Source organism: Antedon bifida, chromosome 4 (genome assembly GCF_963402885.1).
Source record: "Antedon bifida chromosome 4, ecAntBifi1.1, whole genome shotgun sequence".
Classification (NCBI taxonomy): domain Eukaryota; kingdom Metazoa; phylum Echinodermata; class Crinoidea; order Comatulida; family Antedonidae; genus Antedon; species Antedon bifida.
In genome coordinates this window covers 9,975,466-10,000,471 of record NC_136229.1, presented here as the reverse complement: position 1 = coordinate 10,000,471, position 25,006 = coordinate 9,975,466, and the positions used below count along the sequence as shown (strand labels likewise).

Here is a 25,006-nt window from a genome sequence, read left to right as displayed (position 1 = left end):
AGCGGAAGAAAATACAGGAAACTGCCTTAAAGGGGAGCTCCACTCAAACTGTCTTATCTCATTAATATGTTTAGGTATGTTTTAGTGAAACTGAGAAAGTAAAAACATTTGAAAAATAATATTAAAAGCATTCTGAAGAAACACTTTTGTTTTTTGTTCTTTGTTTGAAGGAGTGTATTTTTTAAAATATTTTATGAAAACTATTTTTTCAAATGTATGAATTAGTTAATCGATCGGTTAACTTAATACTAATAATAAAAATAAGGCTGTCGATTATCTACTCGAAATTGTAGGCCTAATCAAAGTAAAATAAAAACACAATAAATAGTTATACATCATTCAATTACATCGCCAGTCACGAATACATTACTACATCTACATTAGAAAAAGGAAAGTAAGAGCTAAATTAACTGATTTACATCTAACAATAGATTCAATAATTGTGAATATGTAATTGGATGTGGTTCTAATTCCTCCGTGATTGAGTTAAGTGTGCTGTAATTACTTATTCTTATCCACGCCAATCGTGATCTTACATCGTACATGAGTTCATTTGTCTTGCAATAATCGCATCATCACATTTGTATTTACAACGTTATTATCCAAAATTAGAAAATCTTTTTATGGTGTCCTACACAAAAATAACAATATAAAATGTAGACAAAATAAATTAAAATATTTTTTAGATGTATTTTCCCTCAAAAACATGAACAATTAAGATTAAATTTTAAAAAAATAGACTTTATATAGGCCATTTCTCAGTTTTAATAATTGACTTCCAGACAATTTGATTGTTTTTTTGCATTAAATTACAATTGTTCACGTAAATAACTTGTTGGTCAAAGTATATAACTATTATGTGACATTAAAATGTCATTACAAAAAAACTCAGCAAAATATAAAGCAATATATATTTAAAAATTCCGATGGCTGCTGTCGGAATAACGAAATTTCGCTCAGTATTTGGCTTGTTCACGAGTACAATAATATGATGGGGGAAGGAGGGGGGGGGGGGCTCCTGGAATGACAGTGACTTGGACAGAGGATGCGATTACTCTACAAGGACCTTTCTAAATATAATTATACTTTACAATATTATTTTATTTTGAAATAATCTAGTGGTGACAACATACTCTGAAGGAAAATTATACTTTTGCATATTAGCAAATAAATTAATTACAACGGCATCAAAATTCCTCCATGATCAAGTTGGTATCCGCGCACATTTATGTTAAAGCATTGTGATATGATTCATTTCAACTCAGTTTATTATCAGGTTAGCGCAATACATAGACAGATTTGATGCCTAATCATTGTTTATGAAGACAACGGTAAACACAAGATAGGACAATACAGAAAATGTGATATTTGAAAATGAAACGCAAATTCAAACTCGCTATTGGTTCTAAACCATGTTTTAGTATACGCGATTTGATTATTATAGAAATAGGCTTTACCCAGAACTGATGTCAATAGAAATATTATTAAATTATTATACTTGAGTCAAAGGTCACCTAATTCTTATGACTGGGTTTATGTTCTATTGAACATAATATCTCTAGTTTGTGTTTTTATTATGTAGGCCTATGTTAATATGTTTTTTGTTCGTGCTATATAAAAAATTATCCACCGCATATACCCACACAATATTGTGCCTTCACAATTAATTAGAGTATGCTGACCTGTACACTGTAGGCCTAATTTAAACTACAAAAAAAGAGAAGGTAAATGTGAATAAGATACGAGCAAGTAATTTCTTTGGTACTTAAAATGTCATTATGATTATGTTTCAATTCAATAACCGCTTAGGCCTGTTTTAATGTCATATTCACAGGCCTAAGGAAGTATTTGGTCAATACGCTTATCAATGATTTCCCATAGCATAGTGTTATGATATTCCGGCGCTTTTATTTTGATGGGACATTTCACCAGAACAAACTCAAATGGCGCAGAGATGATGTTCACTCAGAATGTACAGGCGCATATTATTTTAATGGGATATAAAATATAAAGTGGGGCCGAATTAGAGTTTAAATCAATTATAACTTTTTTTTTGCTCATTCTATATTGTGGGGTACATCTTGTCTATTCTTCGTTAAACGTCTATATAATATTAATTTACTTTACGTATTTGCAAAACGTCTCACTAATTGTTATAAATGTGATTCAATATACAGAATAAACAGATTTAAATCTTAGCTTGTAGGTACCTTTTGGTTACTGTAATCACTAATTAAACAATGGTACCAGAATGTCTATGTACGTAAATAGGCATGCGTGTATTTATGGCTGATGATGCTAAAAGCGTTCACAACCCCACACTCAACATTGCAGGACATGGTTCCATTATTTGAACTCACTGTAGACACATGTCTTGTTATTGAAACACTACAGAATGCATCATAAATTCGCAAACGTCCATCTGCGCGTATGCTTTTGTATTAGATATAGTACTGGTCTATTTAATGAAATATTCAATCAAGAAAGGCGGTCAACACACACGCATAAATATTTTGTGTTGTGTTACAAAACCATGCATGCATTCTGGAACATAAAGTCTTACGTGTGGACAAGAAATGTATTATCACACATTATGTCCGCGTGAAAAACCACACGCGAAAGTATGAACAATGTGGTGTGTAGTTTCTTGTGTTGCGTCCTATTAGGAACTCAATTTGATATTGTAGGAGACGCTACGCACTATAGTCGGTTTTCCACTTTTTTTTCGCGCGAATCGAAAGAGTTCACTAACGTGCATAGTGTATTAATATTTCCATCTACTTTTTGTACCTCGACACAGGTTTGATGGTTTCTAGGTCCAGACGACCGAATACATATCGATTGACCTGACCTAGGTTGGTCGTCTGTCCTTGGTGGTAACACATCGAAAGCTCTCTATATTGCATCATTAGTCGTTGTTATTATTTCCTGTTCCTACTGGTTGGTCAAGACGCGATGTGTGTAAACCATGGTTATCAAACAAATACCCCGCTAAATAAAGTACTTCCCTTCCAGTTAAAACAACATTTGGTACAAATTGTAACCGGGTAAACAGTATTCATTATGCTCTAATTAAAATGTAGTACACTAACACGTAATGGGAAAGCTTGTTTATATTATAGAATTGGTCGCATGTATATGAATACATGTGTTGTAATGCAAAGCAAAATTAAAACGAATAGAATTAAGTTGCATTGTACTGCAGGCATATATTTTATTTATGGACAAATAAACTGCAATAAAAAAACACTTACTTGGTAAATGCAGTACTGTAAATCACTGGATATAAATCACATTAATGTAGAAACATCGAATAGGCCTATACCTGCAAAACAAACATACTGGTGAGTATAAAGTGCTTCCCGTATAAGAAAAAATAGACAAAGCGAAATCATCTTGGACATGCGCAGTTTAAGATGTGTACACTATAATTTCAAGCATTGTGAAAATAGATATGCAGTGAGGTGTTTAAAGGTTAGAAAATCATTTGTGAACATATGGCAGAAAATGTTGCAAGCTGTTATAAATATCAAACATGAACTTAACGATTGAAAATGCTTGTCATCTAGCCTTCAATCTTATAAGATAAATGTGCATTTTGATTTATTTCTCTTTTATCTATAGTCTGCGGCAACCCGAGGCTGCATCTGCTAGAGCCAAATGTTTACCATTCAGATATACGATGAACATATTGCAAGCTGCCGAAGTATGAGAAGTTATTCCTGAATGTGTCGGTCTGAATTCACTTTTTTTAGAACGGTCTTGAATAAATCTAATCACATAATCACGATGTTAATAATGTTTTTGAATGAATCGGTTACTGCTATCCGACAGCTGGTTTCAGACTAGTTTGATTAAGAATTTGACAGTTAAAAATGCAAAACATACACGTGTTTACAAATTCAGTAGTAAATATTCATCATTTCAATATATTTGTTTAAACGAGCATATAAAAATAAGATACAGTATACACAGATCTTACAGTGATCAGTATAAGAAAATCAGATATAATTATGATACGGTGGTGTTTATTCAAATGATAAGGAAAAAATGATAAATGCTTGTTCACATTTATTTGTCGCATAAAGTTTGAAAGTGTAGACAGCGCTTAACAAATACTGTATAATTTTTTACGGAAATGTAAGTACAAGGCCTGGCCTAGGTGAATATTTTATGACCCAGAAATCATTAATTAGTAAGAATTTGCCTTTATACGGTCATTCTTTGCAAGGTAAAGGAAGCCTTAGTTATAGGCTAGCTAGACGGCCCAGCAGATGCCTACCCAGCAAAGTCTACTGATGATATGTGGAATAATATAACAGATATTGACTTTTATATCGGTGAATAGTAAGATTTGACATCCCCTTGGGAATGATATTTTTCCCTCAAAAATATACATTTCCCTCAGCTGTGCTTCGGGAAATATAGCCCCTCGAGAAAAATATAATTCTTTCGTGGGTATCTCATCTCTAAGCAGGCAATATCTGTATATTACAGTATAACACAACTGAATAGGTTTTTTTCATTTGATTGGAGGATTTTTGGTCACATGAAATTCAATAATACTCAATATGGAACTCTCGCGTCAGAATGCAGATCGAGAAACCGGAACTCGCGACGCGAGGATAGGCATGTTGGCATACGTGTTCGAAAATCATTCAGTGCAACCACCGTTCAGAAAACGATAAGCCTATTGTATTGTATCACTTACTATATTACATGATTTAAGTAAGTTATCAACACGATTTGGTCTATCCCACCTGAAACGAATACAAAGCTTTGTTTAGAAAATCCTAGATTATAGTATATTACCAACAAAATCCTACGATAAATAAGTATACGGCCGTGTGCCGTGTATGTGACCGAATGAACTAACGATATCAAAATTGCATATCGTTTTAATACAATTAAATGTCAGCTATTGAATTGATTGATTAGTTCATTATTATAGCTAGTCAATATTTATTTCTGCAATTAAATGGTGACAATTATTCTATGTGTAAAGTTATTATTGGTGAAGCGTAACGGAGGTAGATGACAATTTTTTTTAATGAATGTACATCATTTGTGGATGATCGGGAAAACAGCAATGCATTGAAACTGTAATTTCCCAGTGGAGAGAACATGCTGAGTAATATAATTACAATGTCAATATATACTATTAGAATAAATATAGCGTTTTATTTTGAGAAATAGTTGACGACCGGTAACTCTGTCATTTTTACATATTGCAGATTGATCAACACAACACAACATACAAATTAAATATAAATCATCAACACGTGTGACAATAAAAAACAAACAAAACCAATTTCCTATATTATTTATAATGTAGGCCTAATGATTTAATAAACGTTGGTCCTATACCGAATATCACACTGATGAACATGATGAACACAAACCACGATATATTTTCACTAAAAAAATAAAGTTGGTTGATCCGACAATAATGCTTTATGCATGTTGTATATCGTGTATGTTTGGTCGACACAAATTTTAGATCAATAGCATAAAAAAGACGATTCATGAGAAAATATGGTTTAAAAACCTCACAGTAATGTTTATGGATCAGATGATCGATGAAGAAAAGTATCATACGAAACGTCACGTGTTTATTACTAATGATGGTTTCAACTTTCAGCCAATGAGCATGCTGAACGCAATGACAGAATCGGATCAGCAATTACAGTAACCCAGAAAATGTATCAAAGTAGTGGGGTATAATAGCGTAGGCCTACGTAGGCAGTACGGACTAATCACGATGGATTTGACCTTGTTGATGACGGTCAAGTCGAAAAGAAGTGCACATGATACCATAAAATATGTATAATATTATCGTCTGGTTTGCCCAGATAAAGGAAAATGAAATATATCAAATGATGAGACAATGGAGAATGAAAGTGTTTCGGATAAGATTATCACAAACAGCCATGATGGATTATGAAATTGTCCATATCTAAATCAAAACAAAGTCCTTGGTATATTTCGATTTCTTTGTTTGCACTGAAACACACTGCTCTTGAAGATCATACGTTCTTCATTTCTACATTTGTATTGTACTATATTAGTTCAATATGATTGTTTATGATGGGATTAAGGCTTACGTAAGCTGCTGTTTTTGAATTCACATTGTTTTTAAATAATATGCTGTTCATATCAATGTATGACATGGTGGTACCGCTTTATAAAAAAACTACAGTCTATCTTTACTACTAAAGGCGTGATGTTAAACATGAACTGATAGGAATGTGGAGATACAGTTTCCTCCAAGACTATCGAATGTAGCTAAAAATAAAAATAGGTAATTAGAATCTGAATGTAGAAAATAAATGCTTGTATTGGAACATTAACCTTTAGTCTGTCTGAAACATTACACAAGAGTATTGCTTTTCAAGACAGGCATATTCATTTCAGTTTTTACTGCTGCACAGAATGTGAAAAATGCTACCGGAATTCAATGAATAATCGTAATAACGCCCTCTGGGGTGAACTGAAAGAGAAAACTTCACTTTATAATAAAATGTTTAATATCAGGCTAAACGCGTTGTGACCTGATAAGCGATGAAGAAACTTAAATGAGTGATGGTTTATGCGAGTGTCATTTGTATAAATAAGAATACTAGCTTGACGAACTAAGTGCATGTGCATACTAGGCTACTTCATGGTGCTTAATAATAATAATAACAATATTAGAAAATTGAACAATGTATCCCATATTTAAGCCGATGAATTTAAACAATCATTATTCTATTCTATAAATGTCGACAAAACACGTCACAGTGAAATATACTAACAAACCAACTACTTAATGCTTAAGGTATGTCTACACTATCAAACTTTATGTGACAACAAATGTGATGTGCCCATATATGGACACGATGACATCATGTTACCATATTTAAGCACATCGCACTTTTTTGTATAAGCCTATATCTCGGTATATTTATTCAAAAAATTGACATAAAAAACATATGGCAGCATAATGCTGAATTGCGTATGAATATCAACAAAATACATACTAGTTTGAAAATGTAGACCAAAATAATAATATGAAATTGAAGTAGGTCTTTGATTTACATGAAGGTCCCATTTTTTAAAATATGTAAGGGAAGAATAGTGTCTGAGCTGGTAACACAGAGACCAACTCATATCAAAAGAGCAATAGGAAGAGAAACGCTGACATTTTGTGGATTTGCTGCAAAAAGATACAGCTTCACTGTTAGAAAATACAGAAATACAGGTCGGTATGCAGGATAGAAAAGAGTATGATGTCCATCAATATAGTTCGTAAGAAGACCCTGGATAGATAACTAACTATAACGGTCATCCAATAGGTGGGATTCGGTTGCCTTGTGATAATCAAGGGTTCGTAAACATTTTATCGATATATAAAATATTTAACAGTGGTAAACATATGGCCTGAATTGCTATAATTAGTAGGCCTAATGGCATTTAGGCCAAGCTAATGGCATTTAGGCCAATCTAATGACATTTAGGCCAATTTCGCTAACAATGTTGTGTACACTTCAATCCGCCAGCAGTGAGATAGGAGATCATTATTAAAACATTAATTAAAGTGAGTGACATTCCGAACGACCGTCTAGTTAATATCGAATTATATTTCAACTAGGAGGTATAGTTTCCGTTGCTATGATAACGGAATGCAGACAATTAATTCTTCGGCAATATCAGTTTCAATTCAAAACAAACACGAATTAATATTAAAGTCAGACAGGGTGAGAAATACAACAAATTAGGCATACAATATCGTAATTAAACGTCACATAAAATATATCATGGTGAAATTTAAATGCACAGAACTGGAATGCATTTACAACTGTACATTGCTAGTTAGTATCAACTTTAAATTTATAGTGGGAAAAAAAGTAATTAAAATAGGTCAATAATGATATCTAGGGGAGAGGGAGAGAGAAAGTCTGCACATTGTTCCTCATTGCACGTATACACACAAACGGGGTATAAAAATTGCTGGTTTGACAGTTTCGGAACACGTCTTAAGAAGTGTGTTCGCCTTGCGTCTGAAATTCCCAATTTTCACCACATATGGAAACGTTTTTTACGTTATACATTGGCGTGATAAACCTACAACTCATTTTTACAAGGGATGCGGTATACCGTACATCGTGGACATTTTAAAATAGGTGCTTGTAGGCTTGTACTGCTCCTTAACATTTTGATATAATCACTAAATTAATATTGGTTCTCATGAGCCAAAGAATACGATGTGTGAGCTTTAAGTCACGGATCTGAGTTTGATCTGAGTATTAATATATGATATTATTTATTGCCAGTACAGCACAATTGTATGCGATGTGCAGTATTGTACTAATATGAAAGTATTTTTTAATACTTCGCTTAGGTAAAAAGTATGGATAAAACTGTATTATGTAAATACTCCGTGCGTATTAGGTCTATTGTACTAAATACATAGGCCTAATAGCTTTGAGTTGTGTCAATGCCACAATTTAATTTACGATCTTAACCCATATTTACTATACAAATGATACTCATAAACCGAAACGTTTATATCACGATAATAAAAATGATGTTTTGTTAAGCCCAGAGAAGAGTCACTCTTTCCTGGTTAAGTCCCAGTATCTGTTCGATGGCGTAGTACATTGCCTAGTGCAGTGCATATAAACCTGGTATATGATCATTACCACGAATAGTGAACATTTTGTAAGGCTAAACAGGCTTACTACAGAATTATGACATTTCTATTTAAATCCATTAATATTATTAATCTGTTAGAAAACGCCAATTAATACACTAACATATCCAAATACAAAGAATATCGACCCTATACGTTTGACTTGTTATTGAAATGCTTGAAATCATAGGATACACGAGCAATTGTAATAAGTTTGAATCTAATGTGACAAACCACGTGCAATAATAACCATATCCTGATAATTGTTCCGATCTTCGAGGTCAACCGAGTTCATTATGTATTGACGCATCGTCCCTCTGAATAATGCCATTTTAATAATTGTATTTGACCACAACAATTGGATCGGTGACGCAACGAAGTGATATTAATGTGGCTAGATATCGTACTAACGTGAAATGGATTTTGTGTTTCTACGAAGAGAGACACTATATAACGTTTAGCCATATACATATTGTTTCATTAATCAAAAAGATTGCAATTAAACTATAGACCTTTTAATAGCTGAACTATATACAAGATACATAAAAATGTCTTGTTGAATAAGGTAAAATCATGTGGTTTGTGAAGCTCTCTGATACAACGTTATTCGCGAAACGCATTGCTATATTAAGTCACTACGCGGTTGTCACTTCGTCGCGTCACTTTTTTTCTGGGCTGGAAGAGCCGTGGGCCTCAAGCGGGCCTCTTTATCAAATGATAAAAGTCTACTAATTATTGTGCAAGCTAAACTCATCCGGGGATTTCCCTACTTCCAAGGCAGACGGTACACCGCTGCACCGCTATCGCTATGTTATTTAATCGATAATACATTTTGAATTAACATTGATAATTATTGCCAGTAATTATTACCAGAAAAGGTAAATCACATTCGGGGATTAAACTAATCAATCATACTAGAATACTTCTATATAATAACTCTTCATTGACACTAAATAAACTGTGGACATGGCCTTCACAATTTTGCAATATCAATCAACAATAATTCTATTAATCTCAGCATTACAACAAGAAAACAATGACGAATATTTCGAATTGTCTATAATAAAGCTGCAAAAACATTGTAACCAAAATGATTATACCGTAATAATACACATGCATAATTGGTTATAATTCTAGTAAGCCCTACTAAATTAGTTAATTACGATATATCGCCAGACGTAATACCTGCTATACAGTACCAGCATTTTTAATACCAGTATTTTCTTTTAGATAGAAATTACGATTATGGTAAACAGAATGCACAATACGGCATACGACGTCGGATTACAAATTGTTGCAATATCATGATTCAGTGTGCCAAAAATTCATGGATAGTAGTATGGAACGCCACATCGGCAATATTTCAGTGTTACCACAAGTGCAAATGCTTTCTTTAGAACAAAATCAATGTGTTTGACTTTGGAGGTAGCTTTAATAATGTTGAGATAATATGTAGCAACTATTGAAAAACCTCATAGTAGCCTATGACATGCTGTGTGTATAGTGCGTAACATGTTGCAAGAAGATATTAACTGCAGATTGTTAATCAATATTGTTTAAAGTGGTTGATGAGTTCATATATAAACATACAGCGTTTAAACACTCGATCTCTTAATATGAGTACCATTATGAGAAAGAAATTTCATTATGTCAATAGAAAGCCCTTCACATTACTTTCTAATCTTCACATTAATTTGAAATGCCGTCTTATATGTGCTTTAATTGAACACTTCTATCTGTTGCTTTATGGGCGAGGAAACATTGCTGGTTCACTTTAAAAGATAACTTGATCGTAGTGTGCACTAACGAGTTAAGTCCCACTTAACTGCGTCTTAGTTATCACAGTAAAGGAAAACATACATACGTACCTATAGCCTCTAATGGTTAGTGCTCCGTTGCACAAAAAAGAATAACCTAGTTATTACTGTAGATTCAATACGCTGGTAGAATCTTACAATACAGGCCTAGCCAAATGTTAGTGTAGGCTTGGTTACAACAGTCATTTAGCTTGGAATTTGCTAAATAATCCGCCGGATCAGGACTGGAGGAAACCTTAGTGTATTTTTCAAACTGAATGATTCACGCATTAGTGAGAATAGACAGGAAATACACAGTTGCTGATGGCGAGTTATGGGTCTTACAGCCCGTGTGACTGTACACGTAGATTTTACACGCAGAGGCCCGATGGCGGTCAGTTGTGTTTGGCTTGATTCCCACTCTGAGAACACGAGCCTCTACTACCCAAGCAAGAGTCTGACTAATTCTGCCCATTCAAACAGAATGTTTGTCCGATATCAAAGTAAAGTTTGAGGATGAAGTTCGTCTTATCCGTCAACATCCCCGGGGGGGTCACTTGTATATAAACCAAACGGGGGTGTGCAGCAGCCACTTCAAGACATGAGGCACTTGCGCTACCTGTTTTACTGAAAAATACTACGGACTTGAACTACCATTTACCAAAATCCAGTGTCGGTTAAACTACCTGTTAAAATATTCGAGCCATATAAAAAGACGGCAGAAACAAGGCCACACCAGAGAGGGCGCAATATTTGTACTGGTTCCCGGCATGATCTGCGCATGGCCAAAGAGACCACCGTTCATCAAAAAACGTGACGTGTTTTGACAAGAAGTTTATCGCGCGTCCGATATCCGAGGTGCAATTGCATGTGTGTGTCGTGAACGATCGATGATCAAGAGTGGTCACAGTTGGAATGATTTTGTCCTAGGCCGGCCGGCCCGCTGGCTAGCTATCTGGCTGAACTCTATTCAAAGGTATTTTATAGCGATGGGCTTTTTATAGCCGGGCTTAGGCCTATAGATAGCATCCAGTATGCTAAAATCCCTGCAAAATTTGGCGATAAATCATGACATTTTGACACGGGTGGGCGGGCCAGGGACTTAAACTACTAATTTCACCCTGTCATTTCCTACACTTGTGCTACCAACTCTCCATATTTTCCCACACTTGTGCTACCAGGCCCTCGAAAATATACCCGTAAATGCGGCACCTCCCCGTATGGAAATATTTAAGAGTGACCCCCCCGGGTCAACATCACATAGAAGGCAACAACTAACCCAACAAACTAAAACAGCTATTAGTAAACCTAGTAGGAGCATTTACAAATGTTTCCATTTAAATAAACGCAAAAGAACTACAATACTGGGTAAAATCATGTATACTACTCAACAGTGACCTCAAGTTCAGAGAAACTAATTGGGTTCGGTCTGCCGTTATTGTTAGCAATGGATAGCAAACTAATTTAATGATACTCCAGATTGGATGAATTTAGTGGTAATCAAAACAAACTGATATAAACCAACTAGTTTGACAATCACCTGTAGAGTTAACTATCGGATTCACACTGACAAGAAAGAACGATAGCCTGCAACAAGGTTTGGCGCGTAAACTCACGCTGTGATGTCCACGATGCCGCTAGCAGGCCCTCCCAAATGATTTTATTTTTGAAGAAACATTAAGGATGGATTTTCTCTAGATATCGTTTCGGTTTTGGGGTTTAATTGGGCCTTAAGATGACATGATTCGAGGAAAAGGTAAACACATTGATATAGGGTCAGGAACATGTTTATATACATGAAAATTGTATAATCGCCGGCGGTTAGTCAACCTTGACCAAGTAAGCGTTCGAATCAAAATATGAGTATATATGACACATTTGACACGTTTGGGAGAACTTATGTGGTACTGAAGTGTACGGTACAATAGCAAAAGCAAACATCAAACCAATATTACAGTTGTTCAGACGATAACTGAGGAAACATACACAACTTATTAGTTTTACGTCCTTTTGGTTGAAGTTGGTGGTTGTTGTATCCGCTACAGTATGGTTGATTATGAAATTACGAGACTTAGGCCTACGTGCATAATAATATATGGCGAGCTGGGTGTTTTGGACTTAATGGTCGCCCATGGTCAGTAACGTGAATGCACGAAAAAAAACACTAGCTCACTAGCTGGAATATGAAATTGACGGCAATGCATGTACGCAGGACATAATAACAACATACATTATACTACCACATACTATGAAATTCATGTTCTAATCATGTTTTAATGATCGACCACGAGCTACTACTATAAACATTAAAAACACATGTTGCGGTTAGAAACGTGTGGGTGCTGGTTTCAAGTTCATTATTGTTATTTTGGGCTTAATTTTAGAAAAAAAGACATATTTGTATAAATAAAGGCCAAGAGAAGGACAATTTAAAGAAGTATACGAAAATTAAGGTTATGCAGGTCAAACTAACATCTTGGCCTGGGATGGGAAGACGTTGAACGTGTTTACGTACAACAATATTAACTATTAAACCGTGCCTATATTTCTCAATTCAACGTAATTGGCTATTAACACATATCTGTCAAACGTATAGGCCTATTGTTAATCCAATACAAAATTAAAATGGATCCATTTTACCTATGGTGACTGTACTGTAAACTTGTTTTGGTCTATTAACGTTTTAAAAGATTCGTTTATTCAAAGAAAAGTAGAAGGGTGAATAAAGTTAACGTTTCGGTCTTTTAGTCACAAGAGTGGCCATTGTTCCTCACTAAACACAAGCCACACAAGCATTAACACTGAGTAGGTGTTTCATTGAAATTGAACTATCAGCAATGGTTTCACAATGATAATATACTCCTCTTCCTATCCAGGCCCAATAATGCAATTATGATTCTTTGTTAACATATATGTTATTAGATTTGGTTGGCAAACTGACGACAGGCTGACGTCTAAAGCCAGTGTCAATGCGTGTGTATCATTGTTAATTGTATTATTTGGCAGCGAAGATTGTAGGCCTATATTAATTAAAGCGGACATGTTCGTATGTATTGCCAATCTTCTTCAGATAAACGTGTTTCTGTACTTGAATCCGGACGATGTTCAATTTCAGTCTCAATTTCGAAAGAATAGCGTACCGTATACGCTGCAGTTATATTATTACACAAGCTTCATATTCCACGCAAACGTATTTAATTATAGTTTATAACAATCATCATATTCATGATTATTTCTTATTTACACAACACTGGTAAAATATTGTACATGATATATTTTCGAGCATAGGTCATTGTAGCTTACTTGACCCTATGATGAAACATCTTAAAGGCGCGTTTATACAACACGCTATTACACGCATATTCAACACGCCTACGAGAAGTGTGTTGTATAACATCGAAGAGATTCCGTGTAATGAGATTTTAATTGCAAAAAAGGCTACTTGGCTGAATCCTAAAATTTTGTGGATTCCCGGTTGCTGTTGGCGTGTTGGAAGTGTCCTGAGGGTATTGTTTTGACCTCTCGTTAAAAAAAAGTATATGCTTTGAAAATGTTGACCAAATCTAGTAGATAATTGTGCCTTTTTTCATATTTTAACCGATTTAAATGTTGGCATAATTTGGCAAAATGTAGCATAGTTTTACCCTAATTCTAAAACATTTTTTTTTCATAATTTTAAAAGCAGATTTAAAAACTCAATAACTGAATAAACTAAATTTTAAACGAAATGATCCTTTATAAAAACCCTTAAAAAACTCATATTAATTCATAATGCATGCGAGTATACATACAACTTAGGATTATGAACTACAGTATAACACGATATTACTATATAATGTATAACTGCAAGGTTTTTGTGGGGTTGACCTCGGCCCGTGCAACACGCTAAAAATTAAAGACGTGTTCAAATTTAGGGTGTTGTATAAACACAGCCTTACTTATTATAGCGGTTAACTATTTTTAAGACAGATATGTCCGCTGTCAAATTACGCTTACGCCAACGCAATGTCATGTGATTAAGCCTATGCCCACGTCTCACGCGATTGTGAACGATTTGTGTCACCAATGCATGTTCCACAAATGGGATTGCACGCAAAATGGAAACGTAAGCAAAATAAGCGTTGCGATTACGTGGCATGTATTACCTTAGCTTATATTGCGTCGTGCATTAACCCTTTCGATATATCGTCTGGTTCGTTCTTTATAATAAGCTGACGATATGACAGTTTCCATCATACAACATAGAATCATCATTTGTACCAGATTTATTCTAACACCTTTCAATCTTTTACTGAAACATTTATTTGAATGGGAGATTTGACATCCATTAAACGCTTACATAGGGAGATGTGGGACTAATGTAAAGGGATCAAAAGCCGACACAGCTATCAGAGGTTGGTGAGAGACGATGGAGTTCTAAAGCGTGCTTCCCACTCGGACAGAAATAACGCAGGGACGTAAGCGCACCGCAAGTAACTTTACTAATCACGACTAATCATGCGTTTTACAACTACTTTGTCTCCAAGTGGGAACCAACCTTAAAATCAAAGTATAGCCTATTTATCAATAGAATAATTCCTATACCAATCTTTTTCCCTAATTTGCATATTTGAAAATACATATTTTAGGATTCGGTCATTAGAGATTTCCCCTGCCATTTCATTGTTGTGCATTCTTTCAGGCTACTTATTTCTGAATAATTACGAACTGTCGAACGGGTTAGAAGCTTGTGGGACCGGGTCCGGTACCGCACCGCATACATTTCCATAAACGCGCCTTTCGGCAGGCACTACTCTGTGAACGGCTGCAAGCAACAAGGGGAACTAAAGTAAAGTTTAACGGTTCATGGTCAAGAAAAATCGATATGTGTGTTTGTTTTGTTTTAGTGTAACAAAGGTGCCAGGTCTATACTAATTAAGAATGACCAGGTAAAACAAACAAAGTTAAGGGAACGCGACATACACAATTGTCATTCATGTATAAAACGATATAGATAATTCCTTCGTGTGTGCATCCTCTCTGACGCGTGTGGAACCAAACTGACGCGAGAGCAATCATTCAAGCATTTGTGAACATGATAAAATTTGGTGTACGTCACGAGTACGAATCAACTTTCTTTATTTTGTTTGAGTATATAGGAACAATCGGAATAACAACCAAATGTCCACACTTCAGAAAATGTCAAGAACGTTTTTCGGAGGGCACAGTGTGTTTAGACGTCCTCGGTCAGGTTAAATTTGTTTAAACTGCCAATAATCAACACACTTAGGCCTTGTATACTGGGTCTACTGAGCTGTTCGTGCTGAATCATAACCCTCTTCAGACAATGTATATAAATGAATAACTTATGAATATAACTCTAAATAAACACTTCGTATTTATATTGCAACGCACAATCTGTCTAGAATACAAACTTAGTTTATATATCATGTAGGGCTGGCTTGAGGTTTTATAAATTCCCCATGCAATGGAACAGAAAGAAGAATGTAATGAATTTTATTTAAAAATACTTGTTTTATCCTTTCCATCATACAAACAATATGCTTAGATCCATTGTTCATCGTTGAAGATGGAATCAGTGTAGTATGATGCGAAGGCTATCACAATGTTACTTTTGTACGAATTTGTTGTCGTATAGTTGTTTTATATTACGTTTTTACGAGACAGAACGCGTAGGCCTTATATTACTAAAATCGATTTAATGAGCTAATATAAAATTATATAGCGTGTACCATTATATATAGGAAGCGCATTGGATTTGCTGATAGAGGACCTAAAAACTACAGTATTACGTTATGCCAATTGAGGGCATGTAAGGACAATCTCGGCCTCTCGCTCAATTCTCGACACAACTTGTGTGCGGATTAGGCTATGAAGGTGCGTAAGTTTTTAGGTCGTGGTATAGTAGGTAGAAGTTCTCTATCAACAAAATGAATTTAACTGCTGGTTACTTCCCATAACCACTATCGGTAGTTTAAACAATAACAAATACAGTATATAAATACATATCGCTTGATTTACTTTACCACGATTCTAGGTTGGACGTTGGTCTAACATTCAACACTGTTACTGATAATATTCGGCTTTGGATATAAGACCTTATGAGTATACAGAAGGGTTGTTCATTATTATATCCGTCTGGCGTTAATTTAATCGGAGGCTCATGCCATTGTCATTATTACGCCTAGTGAACGCATTTTAAATGGATAGAATCTATTATTTATTAACGTCCAAGTTTATTAACCGTATTGTGAACCTGTTTGGTTTATTGTTCTTTAGTTTTGGATTTCTATTGTGACCTCGTCCTCTCGCAAGGGTCATTATGCAAGTTTTGAGTTCAAATGAATACATGCGGACAACAGCAAATGAAATTCATATTTATAATGATACCTATCATATTGTTATGAATAATTATTAAATGTGAATCACGTATTTTAATGACGGAAAGGCATTCATTGAATTATCCATTGAAATTATGTACATAGAACCCCTTTTAAAGGGATACCTTCGGGAGCGAGCAAAATGTTCCCGAGGGTTGTTCCCGAGATAGATTCACGAGTTCTAAATAGGAGTGTCTCAAAAAATGTGTGCGGTTGGGGGAGGGGGGGGGGGCTTTTTGCTTCATTTTCTGTGCTGTTTAATGCTGTTGTTTTTGTTATTGTGGAAACATAAAACAGTTTGCGGTCCTACAGATACAGTAATCTGTTTACATACTGTACATTATGTGCACGCTTATCTTTTTGTGAAACAAACAATTACGTAAAATATTAGAAATATGAAGTTCCAATCAAATGACATGCCAAGTACATTATTATCTTTGATTGATTTCTATTTTATATGCCATACCTTTAACCTGTTAATCATGCTATTTAATGCTGTTTTATCTATGATACAGTCACAGTTTACCGTACATCATTCTATTGTATACGTCTCTTATCTTCAAGCTATTAAAAACCAATTAGGTTAACCAGATGCCAATGACTTTATAAATACAATAACCATTTTTATTCACTAATAATTCGTTATGTCATTGACATAGGAAATTGAATATAGTAGTGAGTGCAATGGTTATTTTAGTACTGCATACACTAAACGCTCTAATAATACTAATAAAAGCACTAATAAATTGCCAATTAATGCCATCCACTTAATGTGACGAGTTTTTTTTTTCTCTTTTGTGGTGTAACCTACCACTTTTATTCGTTCATCATAATAATTACATATTTCTCACATAATACTCTCTGTTTTTCATTATTTTCTTGAATGTATGATACTGAATGTGACGAGTTAGAGACGAAACGATGTCTAATCTAATGGTTGTATTTTAACTAAAGGACCTTCAAACATATTTTTAAACATATTTTTAAACATCTCATGAAGGACCAGTCAAAGTCAATCGCCACAAATAAAGAATGGCCAAAACTATCATCCGAAAATACATGAAATGTGTACTGTCTAAAAGTATAAATAATCTGGTGTTTCTATAGCACAATCCATGATACTTTACTGTAGGCTGTATGTAGGCCTTGTAAAATGGAAGTTTGATATTACGTTCCACGTGTAAAGACAACGAGCATAAAATACATGAACAAACGGAGAACCTGACCCGTTTTCAAATAATACCAACTATAACTATAAACTATAACAATCGTGGCAAAACAATAATGGTTCTAATCTATGAAAAGTATCACACTAAACTATTAGAAATATTTAAAAACAGGGTACTCGTCTCCTGATTAGTTTATCCGTGTAGAACCCAGGCTAATTTGTGGACACCTTCAGGACCCAACCAACTGCTCTATAATAAAGATTTTTGTCGTAATGGTAAACTTCACAGGAAAAATGTGTCCCCATAGTAGAGCTGGTGTCCATTAAATATATAGAGGTTTCTCAAAAAAGGGGTTCTGTGTAGTTTCTAATATTAACATTATAATAACGGATTGGATTTGAAGTAGGCCTAAAGCCTTCAAAACAAACGAAATCTAACCTTGTCGGTTTACAGTGTTTGCATAGCAACGACTTTGTACTTGTTTGCATATAGTGGGTCAAAATATTGTGAACGTTAAGCTCTGTCTACACTATCAAACTAGTGACAACAAAATGTGTGATATGCCCACATATGGTAGTGATATTCCCAAATATGGTAGTGATATGACATCATGTCCATGGGCACATCACATTTTGTTGTGACATAAAATTTGATAGTGTGGACAGAGCTTTACTGAGCAAGAACTAAATGGAAAATATTGGAAAAACTATTTATTTTTTTATAAAGTATAGAGATAGAGAATTCAGTGTATACTTTGCCAATATCTTAATTTTAATTAGTACTGTACGTACAATATGCTAACATCATAACCACGATGTTTGCTACAGTCACCCTCAACAACCCCAAATTATTATTTCTTTTAAAAGCAATAGAATAATTGTGCGATACAAAGTATGTCATGCGCGTCCAAACTCCCGTGGAATTGGTGGACCAATATGTAACGCGCGTTCATAATGTGATGAAAAATATTACATTATTTTTACGCGCGTCAAACTAATGAAAGCATTACATAGCCTATTGTGTACGCGCGCGTCCTTGACATTAATCAATGCTATATAATATTGTGATACGTTGTTGTAAGTCTGTTCGCTGTGTATAGTATGCTGGTACCGTTACCGTATACTTTACAACAAACAAAGCACATCACTATTTGCTTCTTTCGTTGCATTATTGATTATTATACGTTGATATGAGCACGAAATCGAATTAAGGACTAATTTCCTAATAGCACTGATCTATTATTACATTTTTACATAATTGTTTATAAATGTATTTTATTATCAAATTTCCTGAATAACTATACTACATTGACTGTAGCATAACACAATGCATGGTCACCATTAGGCCTAATATAATAGTATACTAGGCTTACCAACAAAGTCAAAATAAACCTACTATTCAATATATACAAATATGTGACATGTGCGTGCACGTAAATACACAGACACATCACAATAATGTACACAACTAGTTTTTAATTTTAAAAATTAGAAACACTCTATAATACTTTGCATTATTAAAACTCAATCGTGTGTGTAGGCCCCACCGTACTAACAATGACTGACCTACTATAAGCACTCAGATATGACGCATGGCTACTCGTTGATTTGAAAACTGTTGTTAATAACAGTTATTTCGACAGTAGTTTGAAATGTCTAGGGCAATAATGTACAAAACAAAGTGACCTAACCAAAGAGGCTTTACTTACAAACACGTCCGCCCGGCTATAAATCCTATTGCCAATTGCCTGTTTGTTGTACCAAGTTGAGCTTAAACCGTAAACGTATTATTCATTCAGAAAATGCTGTAATCATTAGACTATCAATAGTATACACGTTAACAGTCCTCGTTGTATAAGAGTATTTTAAAAACAGCTGCTGTTACTTACAATTCTACTAAAACACAGTTATTAATCACAATTCCTCTATTCATATATGTGCAATACTCAAGCTGTACTCTTGCTGATCGACTACGTAAATATGATACAAACAATACAATATTCAATCTAACTACCCATGTATACTATCACGTGGTTAGGCAACAAGTAATGACCCTTGAACTCTATCTAGGCCATTTTCAGGGACGTATCGCAACAGCTGTAGATACTTCCATGGTAGATTTGGCCAATCAACGATTTTTACAACCAACCAATCATGTGCACAGTAAATTGAAATTAACTTCATGGATCCTATTAATATAAATACAACTGAACGACCATATCATTCTTATAGTAGAAGTTTATATATATATTTGTTTCATATGATTTCCGTAAATACAATACTTATTAATACTTATAGGCATTATAATACATGTAGGCCTATAACACAATTATTGTATTCAGTTTTATTAAAATGTTTCTATTAGCACAAACATAAAATAAGTTGAATTTAAGTTGGTGTGCATCTGAAGCAGCTTCTGAACAAAATTAAAGTGAAACAATGTTTGAATATTTTGTTGACACTGGGTTCACTCGTAGTCTTCGTACAAATGAGCAAATAATAACCGAGATTTTCATATAAGAAATAAAAACAGTTTTTGAAGGGCTTTGGTACAATACTTCTACGGTTGAATACAGAGTATATAGAGTATAACCTTACAAGGAATTTCAGATAGTAATTATCTTCTTTTTAAAAACGTTTCCATTATATAAGTTATAAAGCCTCACCAACGTCACTTAAGAATTTAAAATTATGACGTCTTTCCAATGGCAACCATGGATAACAGCTCAATAGAAAAACTAAATACTAAATCTACGTTTAAAGGAAAATAATTTGACCATGAAAATAATACGAAATGGAAAAATAGTTGATAATCTGAATAAAATTTTAATATATAATATATTTAACAGCATGTTGAGCATGCGTAGAAATATCTTAACAAATTGGTATATAACAAGAATACTCTATAAATATAATATGAATTTCACTATTTCCCTTGGTCAAACTGACCCACGCTACAATAATGAATGGCTATTTCTTTTTCATGATAGCCATCATGGTTCTTCTTCTGGCAAAATGCAGTTTCACAATTCCACTGAGGCCAAATATTATTATAAATAAATAAATTATAAAAAATATTTCACTTGCTATACCCAAGAAAATAAAGCTAAAACGCATATCATAACTCTGTTATTAACATTCAACTATCATATTAGACTAATATTGGGATATCCTTGTCTGGGTTAGCCGACGATTCGACATAATATTGAAATAATGATAAACATTTTGACAAACATGGCGTTTCATACATTATTAACAGCATAAAAGTGTTGACTTTATCATTATTTCATTAAACAATTATTACTGTGTTATTTTTCTTTTCTATTTCTGTATTTATGGCGATTTGTATATGTCTGAGATGTATGTTTTTCGTCTATAAAATGGTATCTCAGCGGTAATTCTGGTAACAATAAGCTGATTCCACAGAAAGCAAATATATACTGTAGGCCTACTTGTAGATTAGGCACGGGTGGTATTTGGATGTCATGCCTCCTTGGAACCAGATCCAGGGGGTTATCCCGTGAGTCTCTACTTAACTTTAATTTTTTGTGTCGTCGCACAATTCGTAAGGCCATGCAGGGTTGTTGTTTTTTTCTAGTACAGTAGTGTTAGTGTGATCAGAGAGAGATATCTCCTTGGTGTGATAGTTTCTATTTTTAGTCTATTATGTGCCCCTTACAGTAAACAACCTGGAACATTTTATATAAGCCATAAAATGAGTAATAATAGGAATCAATAATAGTATTTAGGCCGCGGTAATAATGTAATCATGACATTTGTAACCCTTGAAGAAGATTAATCCCTCGCTGTTGGTAACAAATACACACGGGGCGATAAAAAAGCGATAAATAAATAAAACTACGAAATCGGACTGCTAACTATACGACAAAAATGAATATTAGGTCAATAGAAAAATTAAAACTTACTTTTAGGTGTCACATTCAAATTGAATTACGAGAACTCGGTATGTTATTTCTATAAATTCATTATATTAATACAGACTCTGTTTTACATTAATCGAATGTTAAGTCCCAGGGTGTTTGGAAATTCTGTTCATAAAATCGGCGTTAATCCGATAAAGCCTACAGAATAATTGCATTAAAATTCAATTTCGCTGAACAACTCAATTAAAATTCACTGCCATTCTGTAAAGTGTAGTTCTAATTGTACGCGGGTTTTTGTTTGTTTTTTTTATCTTTTGAGCGTACATCCACCTTTTGCGCTTTTTTTTCTGGTTTTACGATTATCGTATCGTATTTATTGTATACCTTAAAAGATACATTTATATTTCTAATGCCATTTTAATGTAACATAATAATTATTCACTTTGACCAAAAATGTTATCGAACAAAAAATATTTACCCAATAAACTGTAAAGCAGATGAACATCTTACACTATTAATGACATTGTGACATAGCTATAGTTTAAAAAGAGTTTTATTTCTCGTGACTTTTTCTTTTCTTCTTCTGTGATGGCGCTAGTAAAACTCCGTTATTCGTGAATAATTACTCGAATGGCGTAATGCATAAAAGACATAAATATGGAGAAAGATAGGTACTCGGCAAGTTTCATTGCTGGTATGCTAACAACCCTGATGTGTTGTAAATATAAATGGATTTAGCAGATTGTCATTATTATGTACTTGTCAGACTCGACATCATAATTCTTTTTCTATTATTCAATGTGAATTTTATTTTCATGTTTATATTATGGAGTTTAAAATACTGATCACTTAAAACAGATTTACGTGTCGTGCTAGGTCTAACATAAACAGTTGATATGAAAATCGAAACTATAGATGACAAGTCCTCGTTATCCTTACAGACTTTGGCTTTTGGCTTCTGGGCATCGATTGGAGAATGGACTCAACGAGTAAACAGCACCGATTCCAATTACTGATATAAAATATGGATTACATACGGAAGCTTTATTAAATTATGGATGTATACACCGAAACAATCAGCCAATGTTTTAAGCTAAAGCGTATAATCATTGTTTAAGGAGGTGGTGATGGAGCAACTCTTTATACTTGCTTTATAACGCAAACTGCATATTCGAATCAAAATCCCTTGCGATTGCATTGAATATTGAAAAAAGACACTAAGTAGATTTATTTATAATATTACCCTCAGGCCATTCACATCACGCTGCGGCATTTTATGAACAAATGTTAGGCTAAACCTAGGTTTTGACACATTATTTCAATATAATTTATCACAGCAGTATATAATAAAGGCAAGCTATTACTGTGAGGTATATTCGAAGGTTAAGGCATGGGATCCCTAGTGTTAGTTTAATGGGTTATTTTGTAGTAAGTACAGCAATTAATGAATTGCAAATAGTGTATGCATACAGTATGAATCGTACACTGTTTATATGTAAAACTCAATAAAAATTGAGAATAAAACAACATATATATCTGACTGATCCTAAAAATAATTTATAATAGTTTACGGTAGAGGGTTATTAATTAACATCCACGGAGGTTAACTTTGCTTTAAAAACACCCTCTATCATCTATGGTTGTTTAAGTTACGCAGTGCCTTGCCTATTTGGCCTTCCATACACTGGACACACAACGTAAACAACTTGAGGCCATAATGGACATCGATGCAGAAAAAATGTATGCACGGAGGATTTAATAATAATAAATAAAATTGTACAACACGCATTAAACCATATGTTGTTCCAGTCCATGATCAACTAGACATAATTATTGACAAAATATAAAAAAAGCATAAAAAAACATTGTTCAGATTGATATTGTGATGTGCAAATGCAGTATTAGGCCTAAATGACAGCGACATTCGAAACGACATGAATAAACGAATACCCGTTAAATTAAGCGAATAATGTTACCCTTTGTACTTTTTGTTTTATGCAACACTGAACAAACACTATATTATATAATTGTCTAAAATAATGCAATTATTGAGGTAAACTTTAGACCTAGTTGTGACATCCAAAGAAGCTGCATCACAAACGCGTACTTAGTGAACATAATATTGCATTGCTTTTGTAGATTTGAGAACTGCGTCGTGGATGGTTGTGCGAAGAGTTGAATGAAACCCAGTATTGGGAATACAGTACTAAATAAGATAAATAAGATGCAGTTCATTAACAATGAAAGGTCACAATAAACATGTATTCAACCATGTTGAAATTGGTCCATGTTATCATGACGAACGAGCCATCATAAACAGAAAAGTGAACACAGTTGTAGACAAAACTTGCTAAAAAATCACCATAAAATAATCGCAAAATGACAATGACAATATTTTGAGTTGTTTTGGTTAAATGTCAGATGCAAATGTTTATAATGTGGTTCATTGAACGTCAGACCAATAGTATTGAATTAAGCAATTAGGCCTATACAAATTCCGACACATGTTCATCTACCGGAATAATCGATACGCGCATGGTACATGAATGAATCAGGATAAACATACCATAACGTTAGCATTGCAAGTAAATTTTGAATACTGAAGTCGCATTTAACGAAAACAACAGTTTCTGGGTTAATGAACATTTCATTGTGCCCAGTGGTTTTATACATGAATAATTGTATGATGAACACTACACAGTCGACTAAACGTGTGCATTTTGTAAACAGATGAATCGACCTATAACGTAAACTACAGGCTATCTCTTTCTAATTATCGTCAGTAAGGCGATTATAATTATCATAACAATAACAATTGTTTTGAACGAGTGACCAGAGGTGACCTGGCTTCAAATACTGTGTAAAATAAAACATAAGTGTATAAACTGTCGTTACTCCAGGTACTGATCCACAATGGCCAAATCGGGTATGCTATCTGGCACCAAAAATAATTTCTTAATAAAAAACGCCGCTCGAATGTTCACAGTCTAGTTTTAACTATTGTTTTTCTTTCTTCATGAAATTATGCTTTTTTCCATTGATATTCTATCTATAATTCAAACATATATTGATGTGTTATGAATTATTTTTGTTTAACAAAGAAGTAA

The 25,006-nt window shown here is 34.0% G+C and overlaps 1 protein-coding gene across 8 annotated transcripts in view; it reads right to left on the bottom strand.

Annotated features, from left to right (window-relative positions):
• Positions 1 to 19,980, bottom strand: part of LOC144840072 (corticotropin-releasing factor receptor 1-like) — a 347,896-nt gene extending 327,916 nt beyond the window's left edge. For 6 of the 8 annotated variants that reach the window (XR_013611829.1, XR_013611825.1, XR_013611831.1 and 3 more), the window contains exons 1-2: positions 19,725 to 19,974; positions 3,255 to 3,319 (exon numbers count right to left, since the gene is read on the bottom strand). The gene's annotated coding sequence lies outside the window, so the exon portion shown is untranslated. Of the gene's footprint in view, positions 1 to 3,254; positions 3,326 to 19,724 lie in introns of all 8 variants that reach the window. The other 2 variants (XR_013611827.1, XR_013611826.1) reach the window with 2 other exon arrangements.
• Positions 19,981 to 25,006: the final 5,026 nt, after the last annotated feature.